The sequence below is a fragment of the Melospiza melodia genome, chromosome 8 (assembly GCF_035770615.1).
Source record: "Melospiza melodia melodia isolate bMelMel2 chromosome 8, bMelMel2.pri, whole genome shotgun sequence".
NCBI classification, from domain to species: domain Eukaryota; kingdom Metazoa; phylum Chordata; class Aves; order Passeriformes; family Passerellidae; genus Melospiza; species Melospiza melodia.
In genome coordinates, this window is record NC_086201.1 from 22459037 (window position 1) to 22471215 (window position 12179).

General features: G+C 37.8%; 1 protein-coding gene across 3 annotated transcripts in view; it reads right to left on the reverse strand.

Annotated features, from left to right (window-relative positions):
- The window catches only part of PDE11A (phosphodiesterase 11A), a 108391-nt gene that overhangs the window by 69894 nt on the left and 26318 nt on the right, over positions 1 to 12179 (reverse strand). The window contains exon 1 of one of the 3 annotated variants that reach the window (XM_063162199.1): positions 3083 to 3183. The exons of the other annotated variants lie outside the window; for them this stretch is intronic. The gene's annotated coding sequence lies outside the window, so the exon portion shown is untranslated. Of the gene's footprint in view, positions 1 to 3082; positions 3184 to 12179 lie in introns of those variants that run through there. 3 annotated transcript variants of the gene reach the window in all.

A 12179-nucleotide genomic window follows, 5' to 3' on the forward strand; every position in this document is an offset into this window, starting at 1 on the left:
AATAGTATTTATTGTCTCCACACTGGAATCTCCATTCCCAAAATTAATGTGGCCCTGTGACAAAGGAAAGCACAAGAGGAGCTTATGAACCTTCAGGGATCACAAAACCAGCTAGCCAAAATTTCTTTTTAGTGAGAAGAAAATAAAACCTTGCAATAGTGTAAACCACTGGTCTCTGGAACCCAAACTCCAAGGCACTGCATCTATACACAGAAATTACCATCCATAAAACACTGTTTTATGACATCTTAAGAGTTGGAAAGCCACTGACACACATCACTCTTGTCACCACTCAAACTAATTGTATAAGGCGCAGCACAATTAAGAAGGGCACCAAGTTGTTTAAGAAAACCAAGTTGTTTCTTAAGTAGAAGAAATAAATAAATGTCAACAATTATGAAGAAAAAAACCAAGACAAAAACTGTCAGGTAGAGAGGAATCACCCTGTGGTTCAATTATTCCTGTTTACCTAAAATTGACAAAACAAAAGCCTGCTGTTCTTACACTTTGGTACTCTCTGAATGGTCAAAGTGACTTTTCCTTAAACCACTTTTGGTAAGTTGTAATACAGCACCAAGTACACAAAGAATGAAGATGTTTCTTATGGTACCTTAATTTTAAGTAAGACTTCTTAAACCAAAATTGCTCAATGGGATAGAAAGCAGTTATTGCATTATTTCAGATTACAGATTTAGATCTGCAGCATTAAGACTATTTTACAAGCACCTCTAACATGCATATGCTATGACTGTGGACACTCCATAAAAATATGGAATAATGTCATATTCAGCTCCTATCTGTCTGAGCCACAGCAGGTATTTTTAAGCCAGATTCTCACTTCAGGGATTTTTCCCTCCAAAGAGAATGTAAAAAGTTGAGGAAATGGTACATAACACCACGAGACAGACACATCCTTTCCCCCTCCTTTTAAGTGAAAGATAACTAATTACTAATTTCCTGGCGCTCCAGGGCAAGAACTGGCCCAAAGGTTGAGTATGCTACGTGATTCCATTACACCAATGCACAAAGTTTTTGTGTGAAACTCATGGAAGAACATGCAGCATACCCCACTGAAGTACATAAAGTAATTTCCCTTTGTTAAACTGAAGGCTATTCAAAATAGTTTTGAAGCAAAAAGGAATATAACTGAAAGATAATTTCCTTCCACATCTATTTCAAATTAATTAAAGGAAAATATTCTGCAGAGGTACTAAAGTTATTTTCAAAGAAAGCAAATAGGGAGGATTGAAAAAAAATCAAAACCAGTTTTAACAGATGTGCCTCATTAAATTATTTTGTCAAATAGGAGTAGTTGCAGTGATTCATCACAGTTCTATGTGACATATTGATAAACACATCGGTATGTATGTAATAGTAGATTTTATAAAAATGGTGTTTAGGCTGATGAATGTGCTGAGACATTAAAAGACACTAATTTTTGTTGGATTTTTTTTCATGACAACTGTAAGGTATTCAGATACAGTAACTTAAGGTTAGCAAGTTTATATTGTGAATTACTTGGACATTCAGGGTCCAGGTGACCTGGCCCAGTTTCTCTTCATTAACCCCCCAGTAAGTATCAGTGGGTAGCAGTTACACTCACCTCACAAATTCACAGCAATATTCAAAAGCTAAAAAGCTGAACTCAAAAACTGTTCAATATTTTATCAGGGCAGGAATCCTATGAAAAGAAGTAGTAGTAATGGGAACCTTCAATATCTCACTTTTTTCTTTTTGAAATTCTATTATTTCATTGTTGTATGTTAGGAGTATTAAAACACAACTACCAAGGAAACAAACAGTATAATTACAAGAAATTTCAGTATTCAGTTACATAACTACTTACATTTTCAGCTAGGTCTTGAAGATTACTTATCTTTACTTCAAAACTACACCAGTAAGATCAGATGTCTGCCCTGACCATAGTTACTTTTGGCTTCCCACAGGATATATTTCCATTGCTTTAGTATCTCCACGCACCTCCAGAATTGCAGCCCCAAAGTTAGACCTTCAAATCCACAACAATAACTGAAGCAGGAGCTTGGTATTTGGAAGTATGAAACATTTTCAGATTCTGCAGTACTAAATACTAGGACAAGTAAGCTACAAACTGTGCTTGTTAGTGGATACTTTTATTTTACGGCATCAGTTCAGAAACACACCAGTGCTCCCTCAGAATTTTAAAGGGCAGTCTTCCATATGTTTCCTCTTCATGATGACAGTTTTGCAGGCCAAAAGTTCCACACCTGGTTACACAGTTGTCTGGGCACATCAGCATCTGGACACCTATACTACAGCAGCACAACGTCTTGAGATGTGACACTCCTTTTCTTTCATCCAGCTTTTCATAGATGATGAGACATAAAATACATAAGTTAGTAAAATGCTTCTTAGTGTTCCTCTGAATTGCTAAAAATTAGGGTTTCTTTTCATCATCTGGGTTTAGATTTCACAATCACTTCACATATGATACAAATCTTTCTGTCATTAGAAACTGGAAGGAGACCTCTGGCCAAGCCCTTTCTGACAATGCATGTTGTCAAGCGATACCACCTTTCCCTCCACTGCACAGCCTGGAGATGAGGGTCCTTATGGAATCTGTAAAACTCTTCCCTTGCTGCATAAGAAAAACCCCTGCTGGTTCCAGCAGTAAAAGAAGGCTATTTTCTAGAATTGTGTACCTCACAGGAAGTAAATTCTGAAATTTTCTCTTACGAGAGGAAAATGTAAAAGCAACAAAGTTGCATAGGTGCAGAGCTGCAATGCAGAAAGTTATTAGCTAATGGTGAAAACCAGCCAGTGCTGCAATGGCAGCACACTGCAGAGGGGAAATGTGAGCTTGCTGGCTGGAAAGCAGCCCTGACTTCAGCTTCAGCAAATGCAGTGACATTTACCCTGCCTCCCCCGCGTCAGCTCTGCCCTCACGGAGCCCTCTCCGAGAGCACACGCTGCCATAGCTATCCAGTGGAGTCTAACTCAGATTCTGGCACACTCCAAGCACCCCCTGCCTGTGGTCAGAAAAGAAAACAATTCTGATGTCTGACAGAAGAAAGAAGCTTCTCAGTAATGCTTGTGTACTCACTCTGGCACAAACTCCAGGTTGAGCTCTCAGCAAATGCCTGTCTGGTTCAGTTGTTTTCTTTAGCGGCCACAGGAGCCACTTCTCTTTACACAGCTTGCTTGGTGAGCCTGTGGGGAAAGGAGCTAGTACAGCCTTCCTAGAAAGAGAAAAGAAGTCCTTTCAAAGGAAAAGTTTTTTTGCTGTAGTTTAAAGTGATAGATGTTTTGTGGGCATACTTGAAACCAAATCAGGGAAGCCAGCTGCCCTTTAAAACATTTCCTAATGTGTTCAAAATAGGTTCAGAGGGTGAAGTATTCTACTGAATTCTGAAAGCAATAAACCAAATCCAATTGCAAAATGGTTAAACACAAGCGCTCTTCCAAATTCCATTACCTCCTGCCAGCTGTGCAGGGTCTGGCTAGCCACACATCTGATAAAATCTAATTGTCTTCTAAGTTCACAAATCCAAGAAATATTTACCAAAATCATTTTTCTACCCCAAGCATGGAAAGAACAATTGGTTGGTAAAAACACTCCATGAATTGTAGGCACCCAAATAGGGTACACAGCTCCTATGTGTATCGCTGAACCTGCAGAGGCTCCTGGGCCAATCTCCTACTGCCTTTTTCTTTTTTTTTTTTCTTTTTTTTTTTTTTTTTTAAGTTTGTATTTGCATGTGATTAGTAATGAGTACCATAAAAATGCGCTAATGCTTGCAAACATAGAGCAGCATCTCTGCCCTATAAAGCTCACTCTCTAACTCTGCATGCTTTTGGTGTCTGTAAACAGCCTGAAAAGGACCACGGGAGCAATCCTTCAGCACTGCCTCTATACTTTCCTGCCTCACAGAATTACTGGCACACATTCAAACTAGATAACTGCGTCACCAGACAGATTACAAAACATGTCTCTGGTAGAAGCAGACTTATTACAGTTTTAAAGCCTGACTCCTATGTAGGTCACTGTCCTCACAAGCCATGGCACTGGGAGACTGCTGCATGCAGGAGCAAAGGGCAGGAAAGGGTGGGAGTGCAGCCAAATGTGCCCAACTCTGACTTTTCTGCAGGCCCCATCACTGCCCTCTAGTTGTTCAACACAACCTCCTCTTCTCTGTTTTCTGCTATGCACCCAAGGTCTTTAAACTGGGAAAACAAGTCAACACAATGAACTTGATTTATAATAATACACTTGTAAAAATGTTTATACAGTCAGAACACATCTACAAATCTTATTTTTTTCTGGCAGGTATTTGACAGTTTCTTGACCCAGTCACTTTACAGCTAGATATTATCCATTATTCCCCTCACTACCAGGGTATGAACCTCAAAAAAAAAAAAAACCAAAAAAAACAAGCAATGCTGAATTATACTGTCAAAAAACCCAAAAACATTAGAAGTTGCTATTAAACCTATTTTTAACAATATTTGGTAAGACATAAACATTTTGACATTGCATTTTATTGCGTATTTGGTATAAAGTGAAAAGAAGAATAAGTGTACTGTAAATTTCCTTACAGCAACTCATTTTAAATGGTGCTGCCTCAAATGAATCTGAAATAGGAAAACATTTCTGCTAAAGACTAGAAAGCCAAAAATAAATATATGTAAAATGTCTGCTATTCTAGGATCTCTTCATCTGATCTCCTACATGCAAAATCCAGCTATTTTCATTGGAAATGCCTCTATATTTTACACAAACCTGAATCAGTGATGCCCACTAATAAGCCCCATCCCAGCAAACTGCCACTCATTTATTCAGCATGTGATATTAAGCCAGGATTTCCAGAAGGGAAAATGAGGACAAGAGGAAGAAAAAAGTTACACAAGGAATGACAGTGGTTCTGTTAAAATCAGAAGTGTATGAACTGATGAAGAGCAGAGGTAGCAGGTAAGGAGCATCACCATGCCAGTGTAAGCACCTGTAAGGCCAAGCCAATGCCTGGCACTGGTCCTTAGCCCCAGGACTTCAGCAAATGCAGTAAAGTTGAGCTGTAAAGCAAGGAAAAGTCATCTTACAGGCAGCCTGAATGAGGGCTGCAAAGTTGCAGCAGTGTGATCAAAGCTGTGAACCAACATGTTTTTGTGTCATAAACATACTGACAGCCACGGAGACTCCTCACTGCAAGGTAACCTGGATGGTGGAGATGTGGGCTATGTCTGTGGGCAGGCAGAAGGCCTTAAATCAACTGAACAGCTATAAATTATGTTTCTTTATCAACTCTAGAGTTTCCACCAATTGGACATTAGCAAGGCTTTGTAGCAAAATCGTAAGGAGAAATGCTAAGCAGCTTTTATTAGCTCATCTGAAATAACAGGGATAAGAAGAATCACAAAAGGCCACGAATCTTCAAAACCGCAACTCCTACCCACAAAGAAAGTATGAAGGAGAAGAAATAAAGTTCCTCTATTTCAAAGGATGAATATCAGTTATATTTGAAATACATAAATTATATAATCACCTTTAAAAAAAATCAAGCTGAGATAATTCACAGAGGACATTTAACCAGTGTAATGCTTTCCTGAGAGACCAGGAGGGGCTGTTACTGCCTGGCTGCTCTGCTCTGCCCTGTTTGAAGAGGAGTCACTAGAGGCCAGCCCCCAGGCACAGCAGCCTGCAGCTGTTACGTAAGGCAGGCAGTTCTGCAGTGCCTAAATCTCAGTGCCTCAAAGCACTTTGGCAGATCATGAACAAAGTTTTACAGCAGCAATGTCAGGTAGTAATTTTTATCTAGAGACAGCAAAACTGAGCCAAAGAAAAATTTAACTGATATCTGAAGGGAGGAAAAAGGTCACAAAGAAAGATTTTGTCAAAATTTTGGAGAGACTCCTGGCTTCCACTATGCTTGAATCAGTGGAACCAGCTTTATAAATGTCACTGCATGAGATGGGAAGATCTTGGTATTGGCAAAGTGAGAGCTGTGAAGACTGATACTATCAGCGCTAAAAATAGGAATTGCAGATCAGAACTTTAAATTGGCAAAGGTGAATTAATCAGTATCACCTCAAAGCTATCTTTTCTACAACACAATTGCAGGCTTTGATCTTACCATTTCAATTGCATTCATCTGTCATCTGGCAGACAATATATGTAATAATTGACCATGCTAATTGAATGGCATTGAAACCAAGAGATAAATTCCACATGCATCCATACAATGAGAATAACATCTTCATGTCACAGTTCTACTTACAACTCAGTTACCACTCCCAGTTCTTGTCTATGGAGAAATAGATTTATCCACTTACTTCCTCCTGCAGGCCTTAAGTATTAGAGTACACAAACTGAAAACTACTTCTACTAATTCTTGACTTATCCATAACTGAATGAAGATGCCTTCTTTCATTTTTGTATGAATTAAAATCTTCTCTTTAGAGCCAGAGTGCAGATACAGGACCAGAATCACAAACTGGCTGAGACTGGATGGGGCCTTTGGAGGTCACCTAGTCCAACATTCTGTGCTCAAGCAGGACTGCCTAAAACTTTTTGCTTAGGACTTTGTCTAGACAGCTTTTGAATATCTCCAAGGGTGATGATCTCACAACCTCTCTGAGCAACTTGTCTGTCTCTCTCACAATAAAAAAAGTGTATCCTGACTTTCAGACAGAGTTTTCCATGTTTAAGTGTATGTATTGCCTCTTGTCCTGTCACTTGGCACCACTGAAAAGAAACTGGATATGCATCTTTGTATTGTACTATCCCCCATTTATACATAGTGATGAGATCCCCCGCCATGAGCATTCTCTTCTTTGCTAAACAGTCCCAGCTCCCTAAGCCTTTCCTCACAGGGGAGACGCTTCAGTTCCTTAATCCTCTTTCTGTACCTTTATTGGACTCTATCCAGTACATTCTTGTGCTGGGGAGCCTACAACTGGACATCTTGTGTAGTCATGAGGGAAACTTCATCCTGCTCTTGTGTGAATGCTGTGTGCAGTTTAACAAAGAAGACATTTAGCTAATTTATATATAACAGTCTGCACTGAGATTCCAATGGTATTAATAAGTTCTTATTCAGGTTCTTCTCTTACATACTTCAATATGTGTTTTGTGATTTTTGAGGAAGAAATTCCTTGAACAGTAGCCTTTTTTTCATATTTGGCTTTGTTTAAGAGTGAATGTTTGTGGCAGAACTTACTGCAGAAGCCTGATCCTTTGCCATGCTGAGCTCCTCTTTCAGCAAGGTGGCCATTTTTGCCTGACTGAAGTTGCCAATGTCAGCAAAACCTTTCCAACTGAAGCTCCAACTGGAACAGAAAAGCCTGAACCCTGCACATTAACCAACCAGATTACATTGTGCCTGATGTGAATAAGTTTAGCTCACCCAACTTCTCACTGTTTGCATTGGTTCCAGGGGGATGGAAGTGGTTGGTTCTGTTCCACTAGAAAAAAATGTGAAGCAATTTTTCTTAACTGAGATACATAATTTGGTGACAGCTTAAAAGAAAGCCAGGGACTCAAGATACCAACTGTATTCCCTTACACTACTGCTTGTCAAACAGAGAGCCTCTAGTGTTTCTTAGGCAACAAAAATTTTACCCTCAAACAGAAAAAATCTTCAACTGAATGGAAATAGAGGACAACAAATAGCATAAGTGCCCCTTCCTTTCATCACATAATTTTACATCTCTCTTCCAACCAAGATGCATCTGTACCTTGACCCTTTCTTCCATAATACCTAGAAGCACCACAACACAACATAATCACATCATACTTTTTACATACATCCTTACATAATTTTATTTATTTTCTCCTCAACATTGGGAAATTTTCCAGTGGTCTTCTACATTTGCCTATTTTGAATTTATGTGTATTTAGTGACTAATATTGTACTGAATGTCATGGCACTTCATGCTGGTGGCACCTGTCTACTCTTCATACATTTCTACAGAGAGTTGCTCTAACTCTTCTTTCCACTTTTAAAGATGAAAAATAATGACAAGGAATGTAGTGTATTTTCAATGTATCATTTTTACTCAAAAATTTTTTCTCAGGAATGCAATGTTTCTGCAAAAGCACAGAATCTTATTCTAGCAGAATTGATTATACAACTGGACACGCTTGACACATGTTGCTATTTGAATCTGATTATACAAATTAGGCAATCTGAATTGGTATCTGTCTTGCATTTCCAGACCTGATTAAAAGCACTTCTAACATATATTGTAATCTGTACCCATTACATTGTGAAAATGTTTCACATGAGGAAGTAGGGGAATAAACCCTAAAAATCTTTGCCTTTAACAAAACAGCTCAAACCCTCACATTGAGTTCATATCTGAGGAAGAAAAAAAGCACTGTATAGTAATAATATCTTTAGAAGAGTTACTATGTAAAGTGACAGAGAATTCACTGGAAGGAAACTTATCTATTTTTAGTGGTTTGAGGTTGGCAACTACTGAATTGGTGACAAATTAAAAGTAACCTGATTCCAAAACAACAGAATAACTTCTAAAACCCCAAGAAGGAAGAAGAAGGCTAATTTTTATTTGTTTCAAATGAAATGAGATTTTGAAAGCCCATCACAAAGTACAGAAAAATTCCTGAACTGCTTTCTTAATAAAACTATTTACAGAAAAGTATTGAAAAATTACATATTACCTCTCCTTCATGATGAGCACAGTTTCAAGAAACAATAGCAGAAAAGTAACTGAGCCAAATAGTGCTCTGATCTACATCACTGTAGTTATACCTCTGACATCATAATTTGGATTTACATGGCTTTACAGAATTTTGTATTCTTTAAAATGTGGAAAGATGGTTTATGCCTCAGGCTATTTTTAATCAATTCTGGCTGTACCAATTTCACAGAAGGCAGGCTGACATTAAATTTTCTTTACCCTTTCCTGGCAGATGTCAGTCAGAAGAAGCTGAGCATAAATATTAACAGAATTTCTATGGAACTAGGTGATTTTTCATACAGCCTGAGTGGTTTGACATTCCCTGCTTTTTGGAAAATGCTCTTCTACGTTTACCAGGATGTCCAAATACCACTTTTTTTTTTTTTTTTTTTGTTTAGCCCATACACAAGAATGTGCTGATAGAAAAGGGAAAGAAGATTCTAATCTCTGCACAGAACTTTGAATCCTAAATGTAATCTCAATGACAGTAAGCAAAAAAAAGTATATGGTACCTTTTGGCAAGACCTAACCTCAAATTTAGAGAAAGTGATCCAAACTTGTGCTTCATTTTTCTCTCTTCACTGCAAAAATAGGAAAAAGAAGACATATGGCAAAAAAGATTGTCCAACAAATAGGAAAATGTACAATTTATGAAGATAAACAATGATTCAAGCTGCAGTATGGAAAACATACCAGTTCTAGGATGCAAATGTGCTTTCATATGAATAAGGATTCACTTACTCCTGTGTTTTAACTTTATTTATAAAAATAACTTGAATCCTGTTTGAAAATTCAGGTTTTTTGCTGAGAATCCTCACCTGGCATCAGGACTGAAGGTATCCCCTTTCAGCTTAAGTTAAGCCTTGAAAGGATAAAATATGCCAAAATAGTTAAAACTAAATGTTCTTGAACTAAAAGCTCCTTTTTTCTTTCCTTTGAATTCTCTCCAAAACCAGCACCTTATCCCAAGAGCTATTTTGGTACTTGTTGATTTCTTCATTACACCCTCCATTAACTCTCCAACCAAGGAGGTCAATATCATTAACTGTTTCCAGTTTCAACTCGCGAAGGTTTAAAAAGAAAATCAAATAATAAGTGGGACATTTCCTTAATCCCTTAGAACTTACAAGTATGTGTTCTAAAACAATGATTTACAGAAAGCAGCTTTGACACATATTTGTGTATGTTAATTGAAATTGTGGTAATTAACTCAAGACAGTAAATTACTGACTTTAAAACCTGCCTTTTGAGCATGACTGATCAACAAGGTATTGGAAGAAGCACTGAATTCCATATTACTGCACCTTCGAGTTTTAAGTCTGGGTGGGCTTCAGCATCCTGACTTGAAAAATTTATTTTCTGTGCTGCAGACTTCAAGGGGCTGATGAAAGTGTGTGGGCTGGTTTGGATGTGAGCCATGCTTTTTCCACACATCATTGTGTCTCCTGCACTAATGACTCACACCTGCACATGCTGCTATCTGATTTCTAGACAAAGCTATTTATAAACTGGAACAGCACAGCCGAATTCTGGTGGTGTAACTACAGCAGTCATTATTTACCTAAAGTGCTTGTGAAGCACAGACAATTTGGGGACACTGAGTTTGCTGGCCTTTGAGGAGCCATGAAAACTGGATGCAGCTTCTCCCTGATAAAACCCACAGTGCAATTTTATCTTGCAGACATCTATGGATTTGATGTGGTAACACATTACTTTTCACATGACTGCAAGATAAACACAGGATTCCAGGGTCATACACGCACAGAAAAACTCATCCTATCTTCTCTCACAGCAGTATTGGAATTATTTCCTATAGTGGTTTTTTATACTTGGAGACTTGCATGCTACAGACTTTAAAAAAAAAAAAAAAAGTTATTTAAATCAAGCAAAAATATGGTTGTCCCAAGCTTACGATTACAGTCTTGCCTAGAGTGTCTCAGTCAATGGTCCAGAAAAGTATTTAAATTTTCACATTACAGCCTCTGCCTTCAGACACTCTTTCCCAGTGCTCAGGCTTTTTCTAGCTATGATTGTGGAAGCATCAGCATTTGGTACCAATTACATAGCTCTTTCTCCTTCATCTGCAAGTTTTTCCTACAGCTTCACATGAGGCCATTTGCCTTCCTTTCTTTCTTTGGGGCAACTTGGTGAAGAGCACAGAAGAGCAAGAGTTCAGAACATCTGCCTATATGACCCTTCTGTGAAAAGAGCATTATGAAACATACAGTGGGATACACCCTCAGAGAGTAAAACAGTCATTTGCTGCAGTGAAAATTTTCAAAGCTATTAATCTCATGCCTACTAAGAACACAGCATCCTGCCCCTTAATTCTGAAAATCATATAATGTTTTAATCTTGGATTGAAGTGATTGTGTATCTAAACAAAGCTCTGTTTAAATGAAAAAAAAAAAAAAAACCAACAAAAAAACAAACAACAAAGTCTTTATACAGAAAATCAGGTATGTCAGCAAGCCTGTTCCTGTTACTTACAGACAGGCATTTCACTTCCAGCAACACAAGGTCCTTCCACACATATACTTATGTACACTTCTCACTGTGTGCCTGAGAAGAAAAACTGTGGGGTATTGATATTAATATGGCTGTTGAATGGCACAGTGGAGAGCCCTGGATTTCAGGTAGCTGAGTTGTGTTCAGAAATCAATGTGCTGCTGTCTTCCTTGGTGCAAATTTACTGATGTTAAGGGTTTGCTTCTGCCTGCATTATTAGCAGTTCAATAAGGGCCAAATTATTTTAAATCTTTACAGATCACTCAGCAAAATAAGGCTTTGGTTCCAGTTAAGTAGTATCATGGTTAATTAGCCTTTAAGTAGTATCAGAGTTAATTTAGCTTGATTCTGTAGTACCAGAGGTCAAAATACATCATAAACTGAGTAAGGATATCTTGTCTTTAAGGTGAAGAAATAGTAGGAAAACTATTTCCATTCATCATACAGAATGGAAGAGCATCTATGCACCCCTCATAGATATTTTAATAAAAAGTGCAAGAATAGAAGAGTCTTCTTTGATTAAATTAGGGTTTGAGTAGGTTTCCTCTTTTTTTGTCTCCATAATTTTGGACTGCACAAGTTGACATTCATCAAGCACTGAATACTCGCGAAGGCAAGGCTGTCTGATCAGGGAAGTGCCCTGGGTCACACACCCCTGCTTAAAGCTGAGTAGAAGTACGACAAAAAAATTCAAATTCAGTTCACTGCACATTTGTCCATATTTTCCCTCCTTCTGCTTTTATTTCTTTTCCATGAGTTTAAATATTTTTCTAATACCCCATTTTTCCTATCTGCCTAAGAAACTATAATTCTGAGTTTAGAGTATCTTTTGATATGCATTCAGTCTTGTTCAGTTCTTACACCCACTCATTTTTCCATCTTTTCTGTCTTGTTTTTTAGTTTATTCTTGCTTCAAAATTATTATTTTCAACTTCATCTCTTCTTATGAAGCAATTAATTTATCTAATATTTATCAAAATACAAAATGTCTTTAA